Source organism: Grampus griseus (genome assembly GCF_964374135.1).
Source record: "Grampus griseus genome assembly, chromosome: 17".
NCBI lineage: Eukaryota > Metazoa > Chordata > Mammalia > Artiodactyla > Delphinidae > Grampus > Grampus griseus.
Window position 1 is genome coordinate 53,639,329 of NC_139011.1, and position 25,641 is coordinate 53,664,969.

Genomic DNA, 25,641 nt, shown 5'->3' on the forward strand with positions numbered 1-25,641 from the left:
GAAGAAATGGACAAATTCTTGGAAATGCACAACCTGCCAAGACTGAATCAGGAAGAAATAGAAAATATGAACAGACCAATCACAAGCACTGAAATTGAAACTGTGCTTTAAAATTTCCAACAAACAAAAGCCCAGGACCAGATGGCTTCACAGGCGAATTCTATCAAACATTTAGAGAAGAGCTAAACCTATCCTTCTCAAACTCTTCCAAAATATAGCAGAGGGAGGAATACTCGCAAATTCCTTCTACAAGGCCACCATCACCTTGATACCAAAACCAGACAAGGATGTCACAAAGAAAGAAAACTACAGGCCAATATCACTGATGAACATAGATGCAAAACTCCTCAACAAAATACTAGGAAACAGAATCCAACAGCACATTGAAAGGGTCATACACCATGATCAAGTGGGGTTTATTCCAGGAATGCAAGGATTCTTCAGTATAAGCAAATCTATCAATGTGATAAACCATATTAAAAAATTGAAGGAGAAAAACCATATGATCATCTCAATAGATGCAGAGAAAGCTTTTGACAAAATTCAACACCTATTTATGATAAAAACCCTGCAGAAAGTAGGCATAGAGGGAACTTTCCTCAACATAATAAAGGCCATATATGACAAACTCACAGCCAACATCATCCTCAATGGTGAAAAACTGAAAGCATTTCCACTAAGATCAGGAACAAGACAAGGTTGCCCACTCTCACCACTATTATTCAAAATAGTTTTGGAAGTTTTAGCCACAGCAATCAGAGAAGAAAAGGAAATAAAATGAATCCAAATTGGAAAAGAAGAAGTAAAGCTGTCACTGTTTGCAGATGACATGATACTATACATAGAGAATCCTAAAGATGCTACCAGAAAACTACTAGAGCTAATCAATGAATTTGGTAAAGTAGAAGGGTACAAAATTAATGCACAGAAATCTCTGGCATTCCTATATACTAATGATAAAAAATCTGAAAGAGAAATCAAGAAAACACTCCCATTTACCATTGCAACAAAAAGAATAAAATATCTAGGAATAAACCTACATAAGAAGACAAAAGACGTGTATGCAGAAAATTATAAGACATTGGTGAAAGAAATCAAAGATGATACAAATAGATTGAGAGATATACCATGTTCTTGGATTGGAAGAATCAACATTGTGAAAATGACTCTATTACCCAAAGCAATCTACAGATTCAATGCAATCCCTATCAAACTACCATTGGCATTTTTCACAGAACTAGAACAAAAAATTTCACAATTTGTATGGAAACACAAAAGACTCCGAATAGCCAAAGCAATCTTGAGAATGAAAAACGGAGCTGGAGGAATCAGGTTCCCTGACTTCAGACTATACTACAAAGCTACAGTAATCAAGACAGTATGGTACTGGCACAAAAACAGAAATATAGATCAATGGAAGAGGATAGAAAGCCCAGAGATAAACCCATGCACATATGGACACCTTATCTTTGATAAAGGTGGCAGGAATGTACAGTGGAGAAAGGATAGCCTCTTCAATAAGTGGTGCTGGGAAAACTGGACAGGTACATGTAAAACCATGAGATTAGATCACTCCCTAACACCATACACAAAAATAAGCTCAAAATGGATTAAAGATCTAAATGTAAGGCCAGAAACTATCAAACTCTTAGAGGAAAACATAGGCAGAGCACTCTATGACATAAATCACAGCAAGATCCTTTTTGACCCACCTCCTAAAGAAATGGAAATAAAAACAAAAATAAACAAATGGGACCTAATGAAACTTCAAAGCTTTTGCACAGCAAAGGAAACCATAAAGAAGACCAAAAGACAACCCTCAGATGGGAGAAAATATTTGCAAATGAAGCAACTGACAAAGGATTAATCTCCAAAATTTAAAAGCAGCTCATGCAGCTCAATAACAAAAAAACAAACAACCCAATCCAAAAATGGGCAGAAGACCTAAATAGACATTTCTCCAAAGAAGATATACAGACTGCCAACAAACAGATGAAAGAATGCTCAACATCATTAATCATTAGAGAAATGCAAATCAAAACTACAATGAGATATCATCTCACACCAGTCAGAATGGCCATCATCAAAAAATCTAGAAACAATAAATGCTGGAGAGGGTGTGGAGAAAAGGGAACACTCTTGCACTGCTGGTGGGAATGTGAATTGGTACAGCCACTATGGAGAACAGTATGGAGGTTCCTTAAAAAACTACAAATAGAACTACCATATGACCCAGCAATCCCACTACTGGGCATATACCCTGAGAAAAACAAAATTCAAAAAGAGTCAGGTACCAAAATGTTCATTGCAGCTCCGTTTATAATAGCCCGGAGATGGAAACATCCTAAGTGTCCATCATCGGATGAATGGATAAAGAAGATGTGGCACATATATACAATGGAATATTACTCAGCCATAAAAAGAAACGAAATTGAGCTATTTGTAATGAGGTGGATAGACCTAGAGTCTGTCATACAGAGTGAAGTAAGTCAGAAAGAGAGAGACAAATACCGTATGCTAACACATATATATGGAATTTAAGTAAAAAAAATGTCATGAAGAATGTAGGGTAAGACAGGAATAAAGACACAGACCTACTGGAGAACGGACTTGAGGATATGGGGAAGGGGAAGGGTGAACTGTGACAGGGCGAGAGAGAGGCATGGACATATATACACTAAGAAACGTAAGGTAGATAGCTAGTGGGAAGCAGTCGCCTGGCACAGGGATATTGGCTCGGTGCTTTGTGACCACCTGGAGGTGTGGATAGGGAGGGTGGGAGGGAGGGAGACGCAAGAGGGAAGAGATATGGGAACATATGTATATGTATAACTGATTCACTTTGTTATAAAGCAGAAACTAACACACCATTGTAAAGCAATTATACCCTAATAAAGATGTTAAAAAACAAACAAAAAACAACAACAAAAAAAACCAAAGCAAACATGCTAAAGTGGGGGAATGGGTGACAGAAGAACCTCCTCAGTCTGTGGTGCAGCAGAAAGAGTTAAGAGTTTTAGAATAATAGGGAAGTTTGTTCAGATCCCAGCTCCACTGCTTACCAGCTCTGAAACCATAACAAATTTCCCAGTTTCTGGGACTCAGTTTTGTCATCTATAAGTAGGAACATGCAGAGGTATGATGAGGATTAAAGATACCATATACAGAAGTATCTTACATGGGGCCTGTACATAATAATGGTTGATAAGAAGATGCTATCATTGAGAGCATCACCATCTTTATTACTATTATTATTATTATTAACTTCTGTAAGAAGGAGGATGTTCCCTTCCCTAATCTTTTATTAGAATATCCAGAAGCTGAGGAATTTTGGTACTGCTCATCTGCCATGGGGCTCTGTTTACATCTTGAATTACTCAAATGAAATGCAAAAACAGCTTCACTGCATCATAAAGTGCTCATTACTTTAATTCAAACAGCACAGAGTTCCCCTCAAAATAAATGACTGTGTCCATCTGTTTATTTCCCTCTGCTAAACTGATTTCCTGCTTTTCTTGGGCTGGTGAGAAACATTTCAAAGACAACTGATGTAAACTAAGTAGGGAAGTCTCTAGCCCACATCACTGGGTTCTGGAGGAGCCCACACAGCCTGGGTGGCAAGGCAACAGTACAGTATCCAGCCTGTGTATGTCATGATGTTCACGGTCCTTAGGCACTTTCACTCTAGAGGTCCATTTTAGGGAAGGATTTGTTGGGAAGCAAATTTTCCTGTTTTTGACATTGATTTCATTTTGTATGATCAAATATAATTTTACTTTATCTTTGTAATCCTTTAGATCATGACTGTCATAGAATACAATTTTAATCAAAATCTTGATGATAACACATAATTAAAAGATTTTGTGTGAAGGCCAGAAAAATAAACTGTATGGAATTCATACATAAAAAGAAGAAAGATGCTTTAAATAAACCAATCATTTGTCAAATATGCATAATTTATTCTTTTTTGGTTGCAGTTGTAGGTGGATTTTTCTGTAAATTTCCTTCTGTTGAAATATATTCATCAATGTCATCAGCAGGCGAAACGTTTAATAGTAACTGTAAAAAGCAAGTTACCTTGTTGAAACACGTAGACCCAAATTAAAATGAATAAAAGGCAAATAAAACAAAAGTTCGCTGAGGATAAAAAGAACATAGATATGGTGCATCTTAGGAGACTTGATAATGGGTGTCAAAACCAAGAACAAAGACATGGCCATGGTTCCAATACAAATGGCAAACGTACCTGAGAACAAACATAAATTTGTATTAGAGTGGCCTTGGCAGTTATTACAAATAATAACATAAAACATTTTATCCACAGACATTTGTTTGCTACTGAGGAAGTTGGTTTTATTAATACAAAAATATTACCAGGTCTTCCTCCTTTTTATATAAGAGAAAATAATCTGCTGAGAACCTCCTTGGGGTGTGAAATAGCAGAACTGAAGGATTTTACTTAATAATTTCACCAATTTGCTGACCCTTTGATTTTTTTCATAAGTCCGTGCCACTTGCCCATTCAGATCTCTTGAATGAAGACATCATGAAACATTCCAGACTATTACCATGAAGCATTTTTTCACCATAAAAATTTTCTATTTTCAGGCAATATCAAAATTAATATTTTCTGCACCTCAACCTAATATATAACCTAATATATATATAATTCATTTGGGGTACATTTTTATTGTAAAAGGACCACAGGGTTCGGATTCACTTTCTCTGATCCTCACTTTTCCCTTAAAATGGGTCTTAACAATGCATAACTTTCAAATTTTTATATCTTAATTTGGACAATTAAAGAATATACAAACACACACTATTATATGTAATTAAAGAATAGTACCTGCAAACAATAAAATGCTTAATTAAATGTTGTTGATTACTGTCTGTTACTATATTTTGTGTAACTCTCTTCTCTTTCCTATTAGACTATGAATCTATTGATGGCATAATTAATGGCCAATTTATCTACATAGCTTTAAAGTGTTTAGAGTAGTGTCTTCCACATAGTAGTTGCTTAGTACATATTTATTGAGTCATTAAATGACTCAGATGCAAGATTATTATCTTTCATTTCTTCAGTTTTGAAATATAGATTTCTGTTCCTCACCCTGAGCATTAGAATCCCCAGGGGTGATGTCTAGGAATCTGAATTTATACAAGAAATCCCAGAGTTATTCTTTTTCATAGTTTAGTTTGGAAATCTTAGCTATAAACTGTCTTGGTTGTCTTTTTAAAATTTCTAGTCCAACCCTGTACCTTAGTATTCTGCTGAGATATTCCTGTGGGTATTCTGCTACCTCCTTTTACCTTATACAAGGTATTGGGTTGGCCAAAAAATTCATTCAGGTTTTTCCATAAAATGTTACGGAAAAATCTGAATGAACTTTTTGGCCAACTTAATACATCATAAAAGGGGCTCCTTGATTGCTTTTAGAATACAGCTTATTGATAAAACAAGGATTGTTTGGAACCTACCTCATTAAAAATAACTTATAAGCCTAGAAATAATAAAAGATATATGGCAAGATATGCATGCCATAAGCCATTTTACAAGTTAGTGACAAACCACTAACTCAGCCTTAAGTTTTCTAGCAGCCTGCATAAAAAGGGAAGCATGATCTTACAAAGCTTAAGTATTGAAACCAAGCAGGACCCTGTGGGACTCCTGGGCACAAAAGCCTTTCTCTGTCTCCTGGTTCCTGTTTGTAGGAAATAGGCTTAATTTAGCCCCCATGACCTTCCCTGAGTTCCAAAGGGCAGGTTTAAACAGTTGCTAATCAGGAAAGGGAGGGGATGCAGAGACAAGGGAGGAGCAGTCAAGAAACAATAGTGCAAGAAGACCCAAAGAGACATTTCTCCAAAGAAGAAATACAGATGGCCAATAGGCACATGGAAAAGATGCTCAACATCACTAATCATTAGAGAAATGCAAATCAAAATTACAATGAGGTACCACCTCATGCCAGTCAGAATGGCCATACCATTAAAAAGTCTACAAATAACAAATGCTGGAGGGGGTGTGAAGAAAAGGAACCCTCCTACACTGTTGGTGGGAATGTAAGTTGGTGTGGTCACTGTGGAAAACACTGTAGAGGTTCCTCAGGAAACTAAAAATAGAGTTACCATATGATCTAGCAATCCCACTCCTGGGCATATATCCAGACAAAACTATAATTCAAAAAGATAAATGCACCCCTATGTTCATAGCAGCACTATTCATATTCACAATAGCCAAGATGTGGAAGCAACCTAAATGTCCATCAACAGATGAATGGTTAAATATGTGGTACATATATACAATGGAATACTACTCAGCCATAAAAAGAATGAAATAATACCACATTTGCAGCAATATAGATGAAACTAGAGATTATCATACTAAGTAAGTCAGAAAGAGAAAGACAAATATCATGATATCACTTATATATGGAATCTAAAATATGAGACAAATGAACATATTTATGAAACAGAAACAAAATCAGGGACATAGAGAACAGACTGGTGGTTGCCAAGGGGGAGGGAGTGGGAGAGGGTAGTAGTGGGAGTTTGGGATTAGCAGATACAAACTGGTATATAGAGAATGGATAAACAGCAAGGTCCTACCTTATAGCACAGGGAACTATATTCAATATCTTATGATAAACCATAATGGAAAAGAATATGAAAAAGAATGTATATATATGTATAACTGAGTCACTTTATTGTACAGCAGTAATTAACACAACATTGCAATTCAACTATGCTTCAGTAAAAAATAGTAATAAAAAAAGAAACAATAGTGCAAACTTAGGGCAGGGTCCTGGTTCCTCCTCAAGGGATATACATAACAATATCTTTGAGCTCTTCTGCAGAACTAAAACCCCCACCAAATGGAAGATGTTAACTATGTGATGAAGTATTCTTCATTCCAGAGAGAAGGTCACAGTTCCATAACCTTGAGAATCACGAGACCACCTGATGCCAGAGGATCTCTGGATTGAAGGAATTCATGCCCTGCAGGTACCCTGATCCTTATCAGCAACACCACCCCTTGACTATAAGACTTCTCACAAACCCCCCAGGTTGGCACACACAGCTATGAGGGCATTAGCCTGCTGTGGTTCCCTTTGCCTGGCAAAGCAATAAAGCTGTTCTTTTCTACTTCACCCAAACTCTGTCTCCGAGATTCAATTTGGTGCCAGTATATAGAGGCTGATTGTCAGTGTCAGTGTCTGTAAAGAAAACTAATAATCTGCCTAGAAACACAAGTATTTCTGATACAAATATTAGGAAGAATTTTCTTCAATGGGTCTACATTTAGAGAGACAGTTGCATAACGTAAAAATATATCACTTAATCTCCTTTCAGTAAGTATAGGAATGAGTTGCCAGAGGTTGTTTGGTTAAACACAACATTAGTTAAATCTACAATATAGATGGATGGGCTGTAGTAAACAATTAGAAGAAAAAAATTCTTCCAGAGGCTATGGAAAAATTCTTCCAAATGCTATGAAGCATTTCAGATATAGTTAATATATAGAGAGAGGTTTTGGTGGTTTGAGGAATTGACAGAATACTTATCCCTCAGTCAGTCCTTCATACATATTCTGTCTCTGAGGTAAGCTTTTGAAAGATGAATGAGTTTGCAATTATACTCCTTCACAAATATCTAGAGTATAGCTCTTCTATATTGGCCATTAAACCTGGAGACTTATACACTTATAACACTTATAGACATTTGAGCTCAGAAGGCTGAAAAGTCCTAGGCAAGCCTACAAGTTTATCTAAGTTGGTACCAATAAGAGGACACTCAAATAATCATTGGTCCTGGACATTGGTCCATCTCTTCCCCTGAGATCTAGTACAAACATCATACACCCCACATATGGTCCCTGTGGACTCAAATTTCACTAGTTGCATTATAATATAAAAAAGCCTAAAGATCCTCTGCCTTTACTAACAAGGGCCAGCCCTGTGTTTTCTCTCTTGAGATTTCAAATTGAAAATGGTCTAAGAAGCTTATGAACCAGTAAATATAAAATCTATTCTTTAGATCAAATGTTCCTAAAATGGGCTCGAAAGACTTTACACGCAGATGTAAGAAAAAAGTAAAAGTGCAAAATGCTCTTTAGAAAGGTGAAGGGAATTTTTTTCAGGTTTGATTTACCTTATAAGGTCTGGATAGGTGGGACTCCTGGAATCTCAGTTTAAACAAGCCCATCATCATTAGCCCAAGTTGAATCCAATCTGTGAATCCCACATAGTTTATGGGGATTAAGTCTGAGGGAATAATTAAAATGGAGGCAAAGATGAGCATCTGAGCTTCAAGATGGTGGAAGAGGAAGACGTGGAGATCACCTTCCTCCTCACAAATACTTCAGAACTACATCAGAAATACATCTACATGTGGAACAACTCCTACAGAGCACCTACTGAACCCTGGCAGAAGACCTCAGACTTCCCAAAAGGCAAGAAACCCCCCACGTACCTGGGTAGGGCAAAAGAAAAAGAAAAAACAGAGACAAAAGAATAGGGACGGGACCTGCACCAGTGGGAGGGAGCCGTGAAGGAGGAAGGGTTTCCACACACTAGGAAGCCCCTTCGCGGGCAGAGACTGTGGGTAGCGGAGGGGGAAGCTTCGTGGCCGTGGAGGAGAGCACAGCAACAGGGGTGCGGAGGGCAAAGTGGAGAGATTTCCGCACAGAGGATTGGTGTGGATCGGCACTCACCAGCCCGAGAGGCTTGCCTGCTCACCCGCTGGGGCGGGCGGGGCTGGGAGCTGTGACTAGGGCTTCAGAGGTCGGATCCCCTGGTGAGGACTGGGGTTGGTTGCGTGAACACAGCCTGAAGGGGTTAGTGCAACACAGCTAGCCGGGAGGGAGTCCAGAAAAAGTCCGGAGCTGCTGAAGAGGCAAGAGACTTTTCCTTGCCTCTTTGTTTCCTGGTGCGCGAGGAGAGGGGATTAAGAGCACTGCTTAAAGGAGCTCCAGAGGCTGGCGCAAGCCGCGGCTAACAGCGCGGACCCCAGAGACGGGCATGAGATGCTAAGGCTGCTGCTGCCGCCACCAAGAATCCTGTGGGCAAGCACAGGTCACTCTCCACACCTCCCCTCCAGAAGCCTGTGCAGCCCGCCACTGCCAGGGTCCCGGGATCCAGGGACAACTTCCCCGGGAGAACGCACGGTGCACCTCAGGCTAGTGCAATGTCACGCCAGCCTCTGCCACTGCAAGCTCGCCCCGAACTCTGTCCCCCTCCCTCCCCTATGCCTGAGTGAGGCAGAGCCCTCTAATCAGCTGCTCCTTTAACCCTGTCCTGTATGAGAGAGGAACAGATGCCCTCAGAAGACCTACATGCAGAGGAGGGTCCAAATCCAAAGCTGAACCCCGGGAGCTATGCGAACAAAGAAGAGAAAGGGAAATTTCTCCCAACAGCCTCAGGAGCAGCGGATTAAATCTCCACACTCAACTTGATGTACCCGGCATCTGTGGAATAACTGGATAGACAATGAATCATCCCAAATTGAGGAGGTGGACTTGAGGAACAACAATACATATATATTTCCCTTTTTCTCTTTTTCTGAGTGTGTATGTGTATGCTTCTGTGTGTGATTTTGTCTGTATAGTTTTGCTTTTACCATTTGTCCTAAGGTTCCGGCTGTCCCTTTTTTTTTTTTTTAATTTTTTAATTTTTAGTATAGTTTTTAGCACTTGTTATCATTGGTGTATTTGTATTTTAGTTTGGTTGCTCTCTTCTTTCTTTTTTTTAATAATTATTTTTTATTTTAATAACTGTATTTTATTTTATTTTACTTTATTTAAATTTTATTTTATCTTCTTCTTTCTTTCTTTCTTTTCTCCCTTTTATTCTGAGCCACGAGGATGACAGGCCCTTGGTGCTCCAGCCAGGCATCAGGGCTGTGCCTCTGAGGTGGGAGAGCCAACTTCAGGACACTGGTCCACAAGAGACCTCCCAGCTGCACGTAATATCAAATGGTGAAAACCTCCCAGACATCTCCATCTCAATGCCAAGACCCAGTTCCACTCAACGAACAGCAAGCTACAGTGCTGGACAACTTGTGCCAAAGAAATAGCAAGACAGGAACACAACCCCATCCATTAGCAGAGAGCCTGCTTAAAATCATAATAAGGCCACAGACACCCCAAAACACACCACTGGATGTGGCCCTGCCCACCAGAAGACAAGATCCAGCCTCATCCACCACAACACAGGCACTAGTCCCCTCAACCAGGAAACCTACACAACCCACTGAACCAACCTTAGCCACTGGGGACAGACACCAAAAACAACAGGAACAACGAACCTGCAGCCTGCAAAAAGGAGACCCCAAACACAGTAAGTTAAGCAAAATGAGAAGACAGAGAAACACACAGCAGATGAAGGAGCAAGGCAAAAACCCACCAGACCTAACAAATGAAGAGGAAATAGGCAGTCTACCTGAAAAAGAATTCAGAATAATGATAGTAAAGATCCAAAATCTTGGAAATAGAATGGAGAAAATGCAAGAAACATTTAACAAGGACCTAGAAGAACTAAAGAGCAAACAAATAGTGATGAACAACACAATAAATGAAATTAAAAATTCTCTAGAAGTAATCAATAGCAGAATAACTGAGGCAGAAGAACGGATAAGTGACCTGGAAGATAAAATAGTGGAAATAACTACTGCAGAGCAGAATAAAGAAAAAAGAATGAAAAGAATTGATGACAGTCTCAGAGCCCTCTGTGACAACATTAAATGCACCAACATTTGAAATATTGGCGCCCCAGAAAAGAGGAGAAAGAGAAAGGATCTGAGAAAATATTTGAAGAGATTATAGTCAAAAACATCACTATCATGGGAAAGGAAATATTTGCCCAAGCAAAGGAAGAGCAGAGACTCCCATGCAGGGTAAATCCTAGAAGAAACAAGGAAACCAAGACACATTAATCAAACTAGCAAATATTAAATACAAAGAAAATATATTAAAAACAGCAAAGGAAAAGCAACAAATAACATACAAGGAAATTAGCCTAAGGTTATCAACTGATCTTACAGCAAAAACTCTGCAGGCCAGAAGAGAGAGGCCAGATATATTTAAAGTGATAAAAGGGAAAAACCTAAAACCCACATTACTCTACCCAGGAAGGGCTTCATTCACATTTGATGGAGAAATCAAAAGCTTTACACAGAAGCAAAGGCTAAGAGAATTCAGCACCACCAAACCAGCTTTACAGCAAATTCTAAAGGAACTTCTCTAGGCTGGAAACACAAGAAAAGGAAAAGACCTACAATAACAAACCCAAAACAATTAAGAAAATGGTAATAGGAACATACATATCGATAATTACCTTAAATGTGAACGGATTAAATTCTCCTACCAAAAGACATAGACTGGCTGAATGGATACAAAAACAAGACCCGTATATATGCTGTCCACAAAAGACCCACTTCAGACATAGGGACACATACAGACTGAAAGTGAGGGGATGGAAAAAGATATTACATGCAAATGGAAATCAAAAGAAAGCTGGAGTAGCAATTCTCATATCAGACAAATAGACTTTAAAAGAAACACTACTACAAGAGACAAAGAAGGACACTACATAACGATCAAGGGATCAATCCAAGAAGAAGGTATAACAATTGTAAATATTTATGCACCCAACATAGGAGCACCCCAAAACATAAGGTAAATACTAACAGCCATAAAAGGGAAAATCAACAGTAACACAATCATAGTCGAGGGTTTTAACACCTCACTTTCACCAATGGACAGATCATGCAAAATGAAAATAAATACGGAAACACAAACTGTAAATGATACATTAAACAAGATGGACTTAACTGATATTTATAGGACATTCCATCCAAAAATAACAGAATATGCTTTCTTCTCAAGTGCTCATGGAACATTCTCCAGGATAGATCATATCTTGTGTCACAAATCAAGCCTTGGTAAATTTAAGAGAATTGAAATCATATCAAGTATCTTTTCCAACCACAATGCTATGAGACTAGGTATCAATTACAGGAAAAAAGCTGTAAAATATACCAACATATGGAGGCTAAATAATACACTACTTAGTAACAAAGAGATCACTGAATAAATCAAAGATGAAATTAAAAAAATACCTAGAAACAAATGACAATGAAAACACGATGAACCAAAACCTATGGGATGCATCAAAAGCAGTTCTAAGCAGGAAGTTTATAGCAATATAATCCTACCTTAAGAAACAAGAAACATCTCAAAAAATAACCTAACCTTACACCTACAGCAATTAGAGAAAGAAGACCAAAAAAACCCCAAAGTTAGCAGAAGGAAAGAAATCATAAAAATCAGATCAGAAATAAATGAAAAAGAAATGAAAGAAACAATAGGAAAGATGAATAAAACTAAAAGATGGTTCTTTGAGAAGATAAACAAAACGGATAAACCATTAACCAAACTCATCAAGAAAACAAGGGAGAAGACTCTAAATCAATAGAATTAGAAATGTAAAAGTAACAACTGACACTGCAAAAATACAAAGGATCATGAGAGATTACTACAAGCAACTATATGCCAATAAAATGGACAACCTGGAAGAAATGGACAAATTCTTAGAAACGCACAACCTTCCGAGACTGAACCAGGAAGAAATAGAAAATATGAACAGACCAATCACAAGCACAGATATTGAAACTGATTAAAAATCTTCCAACAAGCAAAAGCCCAGGACCAGAGGTCTTCACAGGCAAATTCTATGAAACATTTAGAGAAGAGCTAACACCTATCCTTCTCAAACTCTTCCAAAATATAGCAGAGGGAGGAACACTTCCAAACTCATTCTATGAGACCACCATCACCCTGATACCAAAACCAAACAAAGATGTCACAAAGAAAGAAAACTACAGACCAGTATCACTGATGAACATAGATGCAAAAATCCTCAACAAAATACTAACAAAGGGAATCCAACAGCACATTAAAAGGATCATACACCATGATCAAGTGGGGTTTATCCCAAGAATGCAAGGATTCTTCAGTATAAGCAAATCAATCAATGTGACACACCATATTAACAAATTGAAGGAAAAAATCCATAAGGTCATCTCAATAGATGCAGAGAAAGCTTTTGACAAAATTTCAACACCCGTTTATCAAAAACAAAAATCAATAAAGTAGGCATAAAGTCAACTTACCTCAACATAATAGAGGTCGTATATGACAAACCCACAGTCAACATCATCCTGAATGGTGACAAAGAGAAACCATTTCCACTAAGATCAGGAACAAGACAAGGTTGCCCGCTCTCACGACTATTATTCAACATAGTTTTGGAATTTTTAGCCACAGCAATCAGATAAGAAAAAGAAATGAAAGGAATCCAAATCAGAAAAGAAGTAAAGCTGTCACTGTTTGCAGATGACATGATACTATACATAAAGAATCCTAAAGATGTTACTAGAAAACTACTAGAGCTAATCAATACATTTGGTAAAGTAGCAGGATACAAAGTTAGTGCACAGAAATCTCCTGCATTCCTATACACTAATGATGAAAAATCTGAAAGAGAAGTCAAGAAAACACTCCCATTTACCATTGCAACAAAAAGAATAAAATATCTAGGAATAAACCTACCTAAGTAGACAAAAGACCTGTATGCAAACTATAAGACACCTATAAAAGAAATTAAAGATGATACAAACAGATGAGAGATATACCATGTTCTTGGATTGGAAGAATCAATATTGTGAAAATGACTATACTACCCAAAGCAATCTATAGATTCAATGCAATCCCTATCAAACTACCACTGGCATTTTTCACACAACTAGAGCAAAAAATTTCACAACTTGTATGGAAACACAAAAGACCCCGAAGAGCCAAAGCAATCTTGAGAATGAAAAATGGAGCTAGAGGAATCATGCTCCCTGACTTCAGACTATACTAGAAAGCTACAGTAATCAAGACAGTGTGGTACTGGCACAAAAACAGAAATATAGATCAATGGAACAGGATAGAAAGCCCAGAGGTAAACCCACACACCTATGGTCACCTTATCTTTGATAAAGGAGGCAAGAATATACAGTGGAGAAAAGACAGCCTCTTCAATATGTGGTGCTGGGAAAACTGAACAGCTACATGTAAAAGAATGAAATTAGAACACTCCCAAACACCATACACAAAAGTAATCTTAAAATGGATTAAAACGTACATGTAAGGCCAGAAACTATCAAACTCTTAGAGGAAAACATAGGTAAAACACTCTATGACATAAATCACAGCAAGATCCTTTTTCACCCACCACCTAGAGAAATGGAAATAGAAAGAAAAATAAACAAATGGGACCTAATGAAACTTAAAATCTTTTGCACAGCAAAGGAAACCATAAGCAAGACGAAAAGACAACCCTCAGAATGGGAGAAAATATTTGAAAATGAAGCAAGTGACAAAGGATTAATCTCCAAAATTTACAAGCAGCTCATGCAGCTCAATATCAAAAAAACAAACAACGCAATCTAAAAATGGGCAGAAGACCTAAATAGACATTTCTCCAAAGAAGATATACAGATTTCCAACAAACACATGAAAGAATGCTCAACCTCATTAATCATTAGAGAAATGCAAATCAAAACTACAATGAGATATCATCTCACACCAGTCAGAATAGCCATCATCAAAAATCTACCAACAATAAATGTGGAAGAGGGTGTGGAGAAAAGGGAACCCTCTTGCACTGTTGGTGAGAATGCAAATTGATACAACCACTATGGAGAACAGTATGGAGGTTCCCTAAAAAGCTAAAAATAGAACTACCATGTGACCCAGCAATCCCACTACTGGGCATATACACTGAGAAAACCATAAGTCAAAAGAGTCATTTACCAAAATGCTCATTGCAGCTCTATTTACAATAGCCAGGACATGGAAGCACCCTAAGTGTCCATCAACAGATGAATGGATAAAGAAGATGTGACACATATATACAATGGAATATTACTCAGTCATAAAAAGAAACTAAACTGAGTTATTTTTAGTGAGGTGGATGGACCTAGCGTCTGTCATACAGTGTGAAGTATGTCAGAAAGAGAAAAACAAATACCGTATGCTAACACATATATATGGAATCTAAAAAAAAAATAATAATAAAGGTCATGAAAAACTTAGGGGCAAGACGGGAATAAAGACACAGACCTATTAGAGAATTGACTCTAGGATACGGGGAGGGGGAAGGGTAAGCTGGGATAAAGTGAGAGAGTGGCATGGACATATATACACTACCAAACGTAAAATAGCTAGTGGGAAGCAGTCGCATAGCACAGGGAGATCAGCTCGGTGCTTTGTGACCACCTAGAGGGATGGGTTAAGGTGGGTGGGAGAGAGACGCAAGATGGAAGAGATATGAGGACATGTGTATACGTATAACTGATTCACTTTGTTATAAAGCAGAAACTAACACACCATTGTAAAGCAATTATACTCCAGTAAAGAGGTTTATAAAAAAAAAAAAGAAAAGTCACTAATTATGTAACTGACAAAATGTTGGTACTGTATAGTATTTTTAATTAATTAACTTAGCAAACATTAAATTGTAATTGTCACAAAGACAAAGGAGTAGTAGTAGTACACTGAAACTGCTTTTTATCTAAATGAGGAAGTTCCCTTCTATCCCTATGTTTTTCCAAAATATTCTAAAAATCATGGAGTATTCCATCTTGTCAAATGCTTTTTATGAATCTCAATATTATAATGTGATCTTTGTTAGTTACCATATTAGTAAAACATTAATTGATTTTGGGATGTTAAACCACCCAATGGTAAACCTCACTTGTTCATGGTGTATAATCCTTTTTTATATGTTTCTGGATTCAACTTACCAATGTTTTTAAGAATTTTTGCATTGTAGTTCATAGAACAATACATGTTGTATATAACATTTGTATGTAATTTTCTTTCTTTGTGAAAAGAATTATTCTGGCTTGGTATCATAGAAATACTTGTTCCATAAAATAAATTGGGAAGCGTTCCCTCTTCTGTTTTCTGAAAGAGTTTGTTTAGGAGTGGCATTATTTCTTTCTTAAATGTTTGATACAATTCATCAGAGAAGCTACTGGGTCCTGGGATTTGATTTGTGGGAAGATTTTAAATTATTAATTCAATTTGTTTTCTTAATATAAATCTATTCCAATATTCTCTGTCTTCTGGAGGCAGTTTTGTTAATTCGAGATTAAAAAATGTATCTTAGTGGCACAAAGCCACTCTCTTCTTCCATGGTCTCTCCTCTTCTCTCCCTTAACCTCAGGTGTCTTGAGGAGAAAGATGATTAGGGGTGTGACTGAGGTCTCCCTGCCCTGAGGCTATACCCATCCAAATATATTGGGAAACTTTATGAAGGCTTTTAGATATGGGTTCCCAAGTACCAACAAACCCAGGAATGGGGAGTGAGGGCTAGATTCAGCTAAGGGGATCTGGATAGAATTCACAGTGCAGAAGTGAAGCTCTCTACCCACAGAAATTCCTTTGTGAATAAAGCACTTTTGGCAAATTCAAAGTACTGTATTATCATGGCTTCCACTTTTGGATATATTTTTGGTATTGATATTTTAGATGCTTGTACTATAAATGATCAAAAAGTCCAGAGGCAATTCTCCTGTTCAGGTAGAGATGCAAGTGGAGAGTATTAGACATGTGTGTTCCTTCCAAACCCTCTCCTTCTTCCTCCTTGTGTGGTTCAACAAAACAACATAGAATCTCAGTAGGAGAAAGATCACAGACCTGATTGAAAACTTAAAGGCAGCAGGGGGGGGTGGTAAAAGACACAATATCTCAATATAACTATGCCCAGTGACAAAAGCTACTGGGAGCTGGAGCTTTACAGTGGATTATTACCAAATGCTCAATTGTTCCTCCTATAGCCCCATTTGTGGTTATTCCAGACATTGTGACTGTAATGGAAAAAATCACTGAATAGATTGTTGCCGTCTGGTATTCTGTCTCAAACATTACCAACATTTCTTTTCTATCTCACTTGCTCAACATACTTTCAGAGTATTCCCCTAGGGATTCCTAAACTCCCCTCATATTTGCCACCAGTTGGTGTTCAGGATTTTGCAAGATATCCAAAGTTTATACTGTATTGTCTGCCGTCCGATATCCACAGTTTATACTGTATTGTTCATGTCCAGTTGGTGGGCAAGTCAAAAGCCTCAGTCTAAACAGATCTGAGTTGGTATTGTTACACTTCTACCAACAAGCTGATGAATCCCAACAATATTTGCGGTACTGCTTGCCAAGTAAGGTTTCTGGGGAACATGTGGGTAAATTCACAACACTCAGTCTCTCTGGTAGTCTAGAAAAATATTGTCTCTGGTCCCCTACTACTAAAAGAAAACCCAGCACCTTACGGATACTTTGTGAGTTGTAGATTATATGTGTCTCACTTGGGCACTCTACTTGGTCTTCTGTATTAGCTAATTCACAGATCAGTATCCTTTGAGTGGAGGAACAAATCAACAGGCGGTATTGAAAGCTGCCCAGCAAACTATGGCACACTTTCTACCTTTCGGGATCCGCAACCATAATTACTCCTTTGACCTAGAAGTCTCTGTGATTGACGATTTTTTTTTATTGCATTTCCTGGCAAAGAGAGGCACCTTATAGCTGGAGGTAGCCCTTGAGGTTTTTGGCTTGTTTCCTCCTTGACACAGCTACCAGGTAAACTCCTTTTGAAAAAAATATTAGCTTGATACTGGGATATTGTAAAACTGAACACCTGACTCATAGAGGCCTTGTGACTTTCCAGCCTAATATTCTCATTTTGGGATGAATCAAATTGTATTCAATTATTAAAAAGATATGAAGAGCCCAAAAAATCTCTCTTATCAAATGGAAATGGCATATTCAAGAACATAGCTAGCCTGGCCCGGTGACATTTTGGTTTTGCATGAAAAAGTATAAGCTACATCCCACCTGAATCCTCTTGTTGGATTGACATGGTCATAGATTACAAGGATAATGACTGCTTGGTTGAGTACCTGCTTTGCTAAGTTCTATTACAGTGGCAATTGTGGGAGCCCAGGAGGGAACATTTAGACTCTGAAAAATATGGGAATGGAAGGACAATAATGATCTTTTGTCTTTTAAAGCCATTCCTGGAACCTACCTTCTGAAGAAAGACTTATAAAAGATATTATAAAAGATTTGGATTCCCTAAGTTTGGGGATCTTCTACTGTCATGTGGAAGTATCACCTGGCCTTCTTTGCTTTGTCTTGTGGGAATTGAGGTTTGGGAACCAGCATAAAAATGACATTCTAGCTACTGCTATTGTTATGAAAAATAAATTGTCTTTGTCTCCATTTCCAGCCTCCCTGAAACTGTGCCAGACTAACTTGTAAGCTTTCAATCAGGGTTAAATCTTCATAGTTGTTGAGAGTCTTGTGATTTCTTACTTGACCCATGGGTTATTTAGAAGTGTGTTGTTTAATTTCCAAATATGTGGGATTTCCCAAATTACATTCTGTTGTTTGTTTCTGTTTTGTTTCTGCTGCTGTTGAAGGAAATATTTTGTGTGATAGAAATCTTCTCAAATTTTTTGAGACTTGTTTTATATCCTAGAATTAGGTCTAGCCTAGACAATGTCCCATAAGTGCTTGAAATAAATGTATACTCTGCTTCTGTTTGGTGGAGTGATCTATAAATGTCAATTAGATCAGTTTGATTGATAGTGCTGCTCAGATCTTCTATATCCTTATTGACTTTCTATCTAGTTATTGAGTGATATACTGACATCTGCATCTATAGTTGCTGAATTGCCTATTTCTCCTTTCAGTTACATTAGTATGGCTTCATGTATTTGGGGGCTGTGGTATTAGGCGTGTATACATTTATAATTGTTACATCTTCCTTATACATTGACCCTTTTATCATTATGAAATGCCTTTCTTTGTCTCTAGCAATATTTTTGTCTTAAAGTTATTTTGTTTCTTATTAATATTACTATTCCTAACTTTCTTACAGTTAATGTTTACATGTATAAATTTTTCCATTCTTTTACTTTATACTTAATTGTGATTTTGAATCTAAAGTGTGTCTCATTTAGACAGCATATAGTTTGATTGATGATTTTAACCAGTGTGACAGTCTCTGCCTTTATATTGCAGTGTTTAACCTATTCTCATTTAATATTATTGATATTGTTGTATTTACATCTGTCATTTTGCTATTTGTTTTTATGTCTTTTTGTTCTTCTATTCTTCCTTTACTGCCTCCTTTAGTGTTAAACAGGTATTTTTTTTTTTTTCTGCACCGTATGGCTTGTGGGATCTTAGTTCCTCAACCAGGGATCAAACTTAGTCCCTGGCAGTGAATGTGCTGAGTCTAACTATTCCAGCCAGGAAATTCCCTAAACAGATATTCTTTTCTTAAAATTAATTAATTTATTTAGTTTTGGCTGCGTTGGGTCTTCATTGCTGTGCACGGGCTTTCTCTAGTTGCAGTGAGTGGGGGTTACTCTTCACTGCGGTGCACGGGCTTCTCATTTTTGTGGCTTCTCTTGTTGTGGAGCACGGAATCTAGGCACATGGACTTCAGTAGTTGTGGCACACGGGCTCAGTAGTTGGGGCTTGTGGGCTCTAGAGCACAGGCTCAGTAGTTGTGGTGCATGGGCTTAGTTGCTCCACGGCATTTGGGATCTTCTCGGACCAGGGATTAAACCCATGTCCCCTGCATTAACAGGTGGATTCTTAATGTGACATTTTAATTACTCTGTTGATTTGTTGAGTTATTTTCTTAGTGGTTGGTCTGGTAATTACAACATGCACCTTTAATTTCATCAAAATCAATTTCAAGTTAATTTCAGTAAAATATGGCAACTTTACTCCACTATAGCTCATTTCCTTCTGTTTTCTTTGTGTTATTATTGTCATATATATTACATCTATACATTTTATATACCCTACACTTAAGTTTCAGAGTTATTGCTTAAAATAATCTTAGGTATTTTTTTAAAATTCAAAGAAAAATGTGTATACACACATATAGAGTCTTTTATATTTACCCATATACTTACTGTTTCTGGTTCTCTTTCTTTCTTCCTTTTCATTCAGATTACTTTCTTCAGCCTGAAGAATTTCCTTCAGTAAGTCTGCTAGCAATGAATTCTCTCAGTTTTTGTTTCTCTGGTGATGTCTTTATTTTGCCTTCACTTATGAAGTATATTATCACTTGATATCATATTTTTGGTTGACAGGCTTTTTTTTTCCCTTTCAGCACTTTAACTGTCATTCCACTGCTATTTGGCCTCCATTTTTAAAAATAAGTCAATTGTTAATTGTATTATCACTTCCCTGTATACAATGAGTAGTTTTTCTCTTGCTGCTTTCTCTTTTGCTTTGCTTTGGCTTTCACAATTTGGCTTTTATAGGTATAGGTTTGATCCTCTTTGTATTTATTGTGGGGTCATTGAGTTTCTTGGATCTATTTATTAATGTTTTTCATCAGTTTTCAGAATTTCCAAACCATTATTTCTTCATACATTTTCCTGAGTTGTTGTTGTTTTTGTAACTTGCCTGGTAAACTCATAAATCCTGTTTTCTTCATGGTGTGAAGCTACTATGTCTTCTCATATTTTAATTCTTAATTTTAATTTTCATGTTTGGATTCCTAGAGGTTGCTACTGTTAGCTGCATAGCTTAGTGGTCAGTTAATGATTTGAGCAGAATTTATGCTCAAACATCTCAAATCCATAAGGCTTCCATACTTTCACAGTCAATCTGTGTCCATGTTGGGAAGCACATTCAAAGTTCAGCCAGTTTTCAAGTTGCTTTGGCTTTTACTTACTTCCTGACACTCGTGGTTTTCCCCTGCAGTTCCCCAGTCAGCTAGGGATGTGTGAAGAGTTTATCTAGCTCCTCTCTGACACTCTTACTTCAAGGGCATACTTGTTGAAAATTGACTGGTTTGATGATAGCCCCAAACTGGACCGTAAACTCGGGCTAGCAAAGATATGGGCTTAATCTGTATGTGTCCTACTGAATTCACTACATTTCGAAGATAGTTCTGTGGGTTTTCACCCTCTGACTCAAACTGAGTCTACTAATGTAAACATGTCTTGTCTAAAATTTTTAAATGAAAATGAAACTATTTACTATCTTTCTACTCTATAAAATTTGGGAAGTCACAGGTTTTATTTTCTAACATCAAAGGGCTAATTTCACTGAAAAATATTACTTTCCTTTGGATGTTTAGGATCACCACAGAGTATTTTTTCCTTGTGTTTTAACCACTATAATTCACATAACTTGATTTTGTAGATTCTATAAAGTGATTTTTCTTACTCTAATTATGCTATGCAATACAAAGGGCAACAATTTTTCTCCCTATTTTACTGACATGAGAATTGAAACCAAGAGTTATTGAATCCTTACCAAGTGAAAAAAGCTGCAATATCTGAAAGGTGATTTTTGCAGTTAGGTCTTTTTATTTCAAATATATGGCTGTTTAAATTAATCTGTGATCTTTCTGAAGCAGAATATTATTGTGCAATAGGTGTTCCAGAGTACCTTCACATATATTTTCACATTTGTTATTACTACTAATGAGTGATATGACCAAATAATATACTCATCTCATTTTATTTTTTATATTAAAAAAATTAAGTATAGTTGATTTAGAATATCATGTTACTTTTTGGTGTACAGAAAATGATTCAGTTATATATATAAAATCTGGAATATATATATATATATATATATATATATATATATATTCCAGATTCTTTTCCATTATAGGTTATTATAAGATATTGAATACAGTTCTCTGTGCTATACAGTAAATCCTTGTTGTTTATCTCTTTTATATATAGTGATGTATATCTGTTAATACTATTTTCCTAATTTATTCCTCCCCCCAGTTTCCCCTTTGGTAACCATAGTTTGTTTTTTATATCTGTGAGTCTGTTTCTGTTTTGTAAAATAAATTCACTTGTATTGATTTTTAGATCCTACGTATAACTGATATCATATATTTGTCTTTCTCTGTCTAACTTGCTTCACTCAGTATGATAATCTCTAGGTCCATCCATGTTACTGCAAAAGGCAATATTTCATTCTATTTTATGGTTGAATAATATTCCAGTGTGTCTGTCTATCATCTATCTATCTATCTATCTATCTACCACATCTTCTATATCCATTCATCTGTTGATGAACATTTAGTTTGCATCCATGTCTTGGCTATTGTAAATAGTGTCATTTTAGAGTTGAGATAACTGAGGAGCCTCAAGCTTGGATGTAGTATAGGCCTTATTTTTATTTTCATTATTTTTCTTTATAATGAGAGCCTATTATTGATTTTCTTTTATCTTTAGGGCCTTATGATAACTGGAAATGTAAAGTTTTAAACATATATACTTTATTAATATATTTGTTTAGGTATATTAAGTTCAATTGAGAATTGAGGCTCTTTCAGTTTGTCTATTTTTAGAGCAAAAAATTAGTTTCTTTACTATAAAGTAGTAATTCTTAAAAATTCTGAAAATTTGAATCATTTTTATGGTAAACTGAAATTATATATCTCTATATAGATATATATATATTGTGGAAGGATTCATTTCTACTTCAGTAATAAGAAAAGTTAAGTACTCAAGGTCTGTATAGATTTTGGGGATATGCCTAGAGACAGAGTATGAGTTATATTTCCTGGAGGCAAATGCTATCCCAGAGCACCCATATGCACCTTATTAAGTATATTCCAAGGGATTTTGATAAGTATTCTCATATTTTCTATTCTATTCTATTCCATTCTATTCTGTTCTATTCTATTCTTTCCATTGTGTTCTGCTTTTTTTCCTTTTACAATTCTCGGTGTTTTCCATATTTTTGCTCCTAAACTTTACCCTTTACTATATGCTCAAAAGAGATTGCTTGACCTTTTGAACTTTTACATTTAAATAAATAGATAAACAAATAACCAGACATGAACTAATTTAGCATAATTCTCTTAAAGTATGCAAAAAATCCACTGTACATTAGAAACTCCCTTTATTCAGTAGAATGAAACAGAGTGTCTTCCCTCTGGTTCTGTGTAGCCATACCTGAGGACATGATTTCCTTCAGAGTCAGGACGTCTAGGTGGGAAATGTTAACCAATAAGTAGATCAGTGCCACATGGATAAGTGCAGTAATCACACATTTGGGGATATTCTCACTAGGGCTTTTCAGCTCTCCTGCAAAAAAAAAGTGCCACACATAAAAAATGGCTAATTATATAATCTTTGAAAGTGGCTTCAATATAACACATAGTAAGTAAAAGAAACGACTGCACACAACAAGAGTTCATTTTTGTTGAATGCTTATTTACCAAGCTTGGGCAAATTATTGATTCTAGTAGCAACAGAATTTTGCTAAATTCTGGGTTTTAATGTTGTATCTCTGATATACTCAACATGAGCTTTTTTGGATAAGAAAATAACTCTGAAAACCTGGATTCTAGGCCAGGAGGACTGGAGCAAATCTTCCCTTACCTTACGGCCATCACTGTATTCAATAGAACTACAAGTACGTGTTAATGAAGGGCTGGAATAGCTCATCTGTTAATCTGGTCACAATATTCTAGGACTTTAGGGTAGACTCTCCTGCTCTTTTCACTCCTTGGATTAAGATTCTAGACTAGTTAAACCTTAAATTAAACTTGAATGTATATTGCCAACACCAAAATTGACATATATGTTTACTTGGAAAATACAAAATTATATTATTAACTCACAGTATGCAACTCCTTCAAAATAATTCATAAGTATTAAAAAGTAAAATGCAAAATAAGACCATAAAGATTTAGAGAAAGAAGCACAGATATATATTTATCTAAACCTTGAGATGGGGAAAGACTTTTCAAGTATGAAAACAATGAAAAATTAAAAGATGGATAGTTTGATACTTGTAGATATTATATAAATAACTAAATAAACATAAATAAATTCTAGTCTTTAAAACTGAAATTTTAAAATCTTATGAACAAAATAAAAAGCAAACAAACTGGGAAAACCATTTACCTGTCTTACAAGGAAGAAACATAAATGGTCATGAACATTTGCAAAACCCTTCCCACCCATTAGAAATTGAATAAAAATGAGTTATAACACTGAAATTTGATTTTCACAACTTTAGGTGACTAAAGAATGAACAAGGTTTGATGAAGCCAAGTCTAGTCATTTTAATTCAACTAATAGATATATTTGTAGAGCCTTTCTGGAAGACAATTTGGCAATATTTCTCAAGACATTTCTAAATATTTGTATGCTTTACTTATTAATTTTACTTCAAGATTTTTTCTAATAAAGCAATGAGAAACCCACAAAGATTTACATAAAAGGATGCTGATTGGAACAATAAGTATAAAATTTTAAAGTGGAAAACTAGAAACAACTCTGGGATCCAACAATGGGAAAAAGTTTGAAAAATGGTCAAATTACATATGATAGAATACTGTGTATTCATTTAAAAGCATTTATATTTAATAATATTTTGAATTCTCACTATGTGCTTTAGGTAAAATAAAGTTATAAGGGTATATGTGCAGTGTGACCCCCACATGTGTGTACATACAAGATAATTGGTTACAGGTAATCTTTATTTTAATTTATATCTTCTGTATTTAAAATTTTTCTCTGATGAGTGTTGTTATAACTACAAAGTGTAAACTATTAAAATATTTGTTCAGTAAAAAAATGCAATTGTCTTGGAGTCCTTAAGCTGTCACTTCTATGTTTCCATTTGTAAACATCTGGAAAATATTTCACTTTCCAAAGCTGGAAAGACACATTTGTAGAGAGTTTAATGCATTTCCACCCACTCACCTGATAAAAGCAAGAGAGAAACACATTGTATTAAAACAATGTAGTATTCCTTTCTTAGAATTAAGCTGATTAACTGTTGTATGTTTATAGTGTGGTGGTGTTTTTTATAATTTAAGAAAATGACTTTACCTGCTATTCGAACAAGGACTCCCCAGCCATAATATGCATATAATCCTTGTAAGAAGGCTTCAGCAATCTGTGAGGCATCTGAAACTTCAGCATCGAAAGCTTTCTCAAACCTGCCTAAGTTCTCTTTTCTTCCTCTCACCAGTAACACGATTCCACTTAGAGATACGAAGCAGAGTACTGTCATTTTCACAACTGTACTGACAGTCTGAAACCAAGTCACCTCCTTCACTCCTCGATCATTCAGAATTCCCAAGCACCATAAAATGGCCAATGGTAAACATTTCTTTGGCATCTCAGGAGCAAAACATCCAGGGTAGAAAGGCTGCATTATATACCCTGCTAGTAAAAAGCCACGTGCAGCAGCTCCTGCTGGGGTACTAAATAGATTGATCCAGAGATAGAAGAAAGCAATAAAGGGTCCAAGAGATCTCTTGAGGAAATAATACTGTGCTCCACTTCTAGGGAATATGGTCCCCAGCTCTGCGTGACTAAGGGCAGCCATCATAGACACTATGGTGCAAGCAGCCCAAATACTTAGGGAGACCCCCACATTGAGTGAAGAGTATGTTAACACCCCTTTAGGAGCAGCAAATCTTCCTGCACCCATTATGATACTGAATAAAAAATCGTTCCATGGAAATACCTTTTTACCTGTTGAAGCTGAGTACTTTCTCCCATCTTCAT

The 25,641-nt window shown here is 36.4% G+C and overlaps 1 pseudogene across 1 annotated transcript; it reads right to left on the reverse strand.

Annotated features, from left to right (window-relative positions):
• Positions 1 to 3,957: 3,957 nt before the first annotated feature.
• LOC309835263 (solute carrier family 7 member 13-like) lies at positions 3,958 to 25,641 on the reverse strand (annotated as a pseudogene). Its single transcript has 5 exons — positions 24,958 to 25,641; positions 23,068 to 23,199; positions 16,865 to 16,920; positions 8,155 to 8,304; positions 3,958 to 4,246 (listed from the first exon to the last, which is right to left on the reverse strand). The product of its transcript is annotated as a solute carrier family 7 member 13-like (transcript).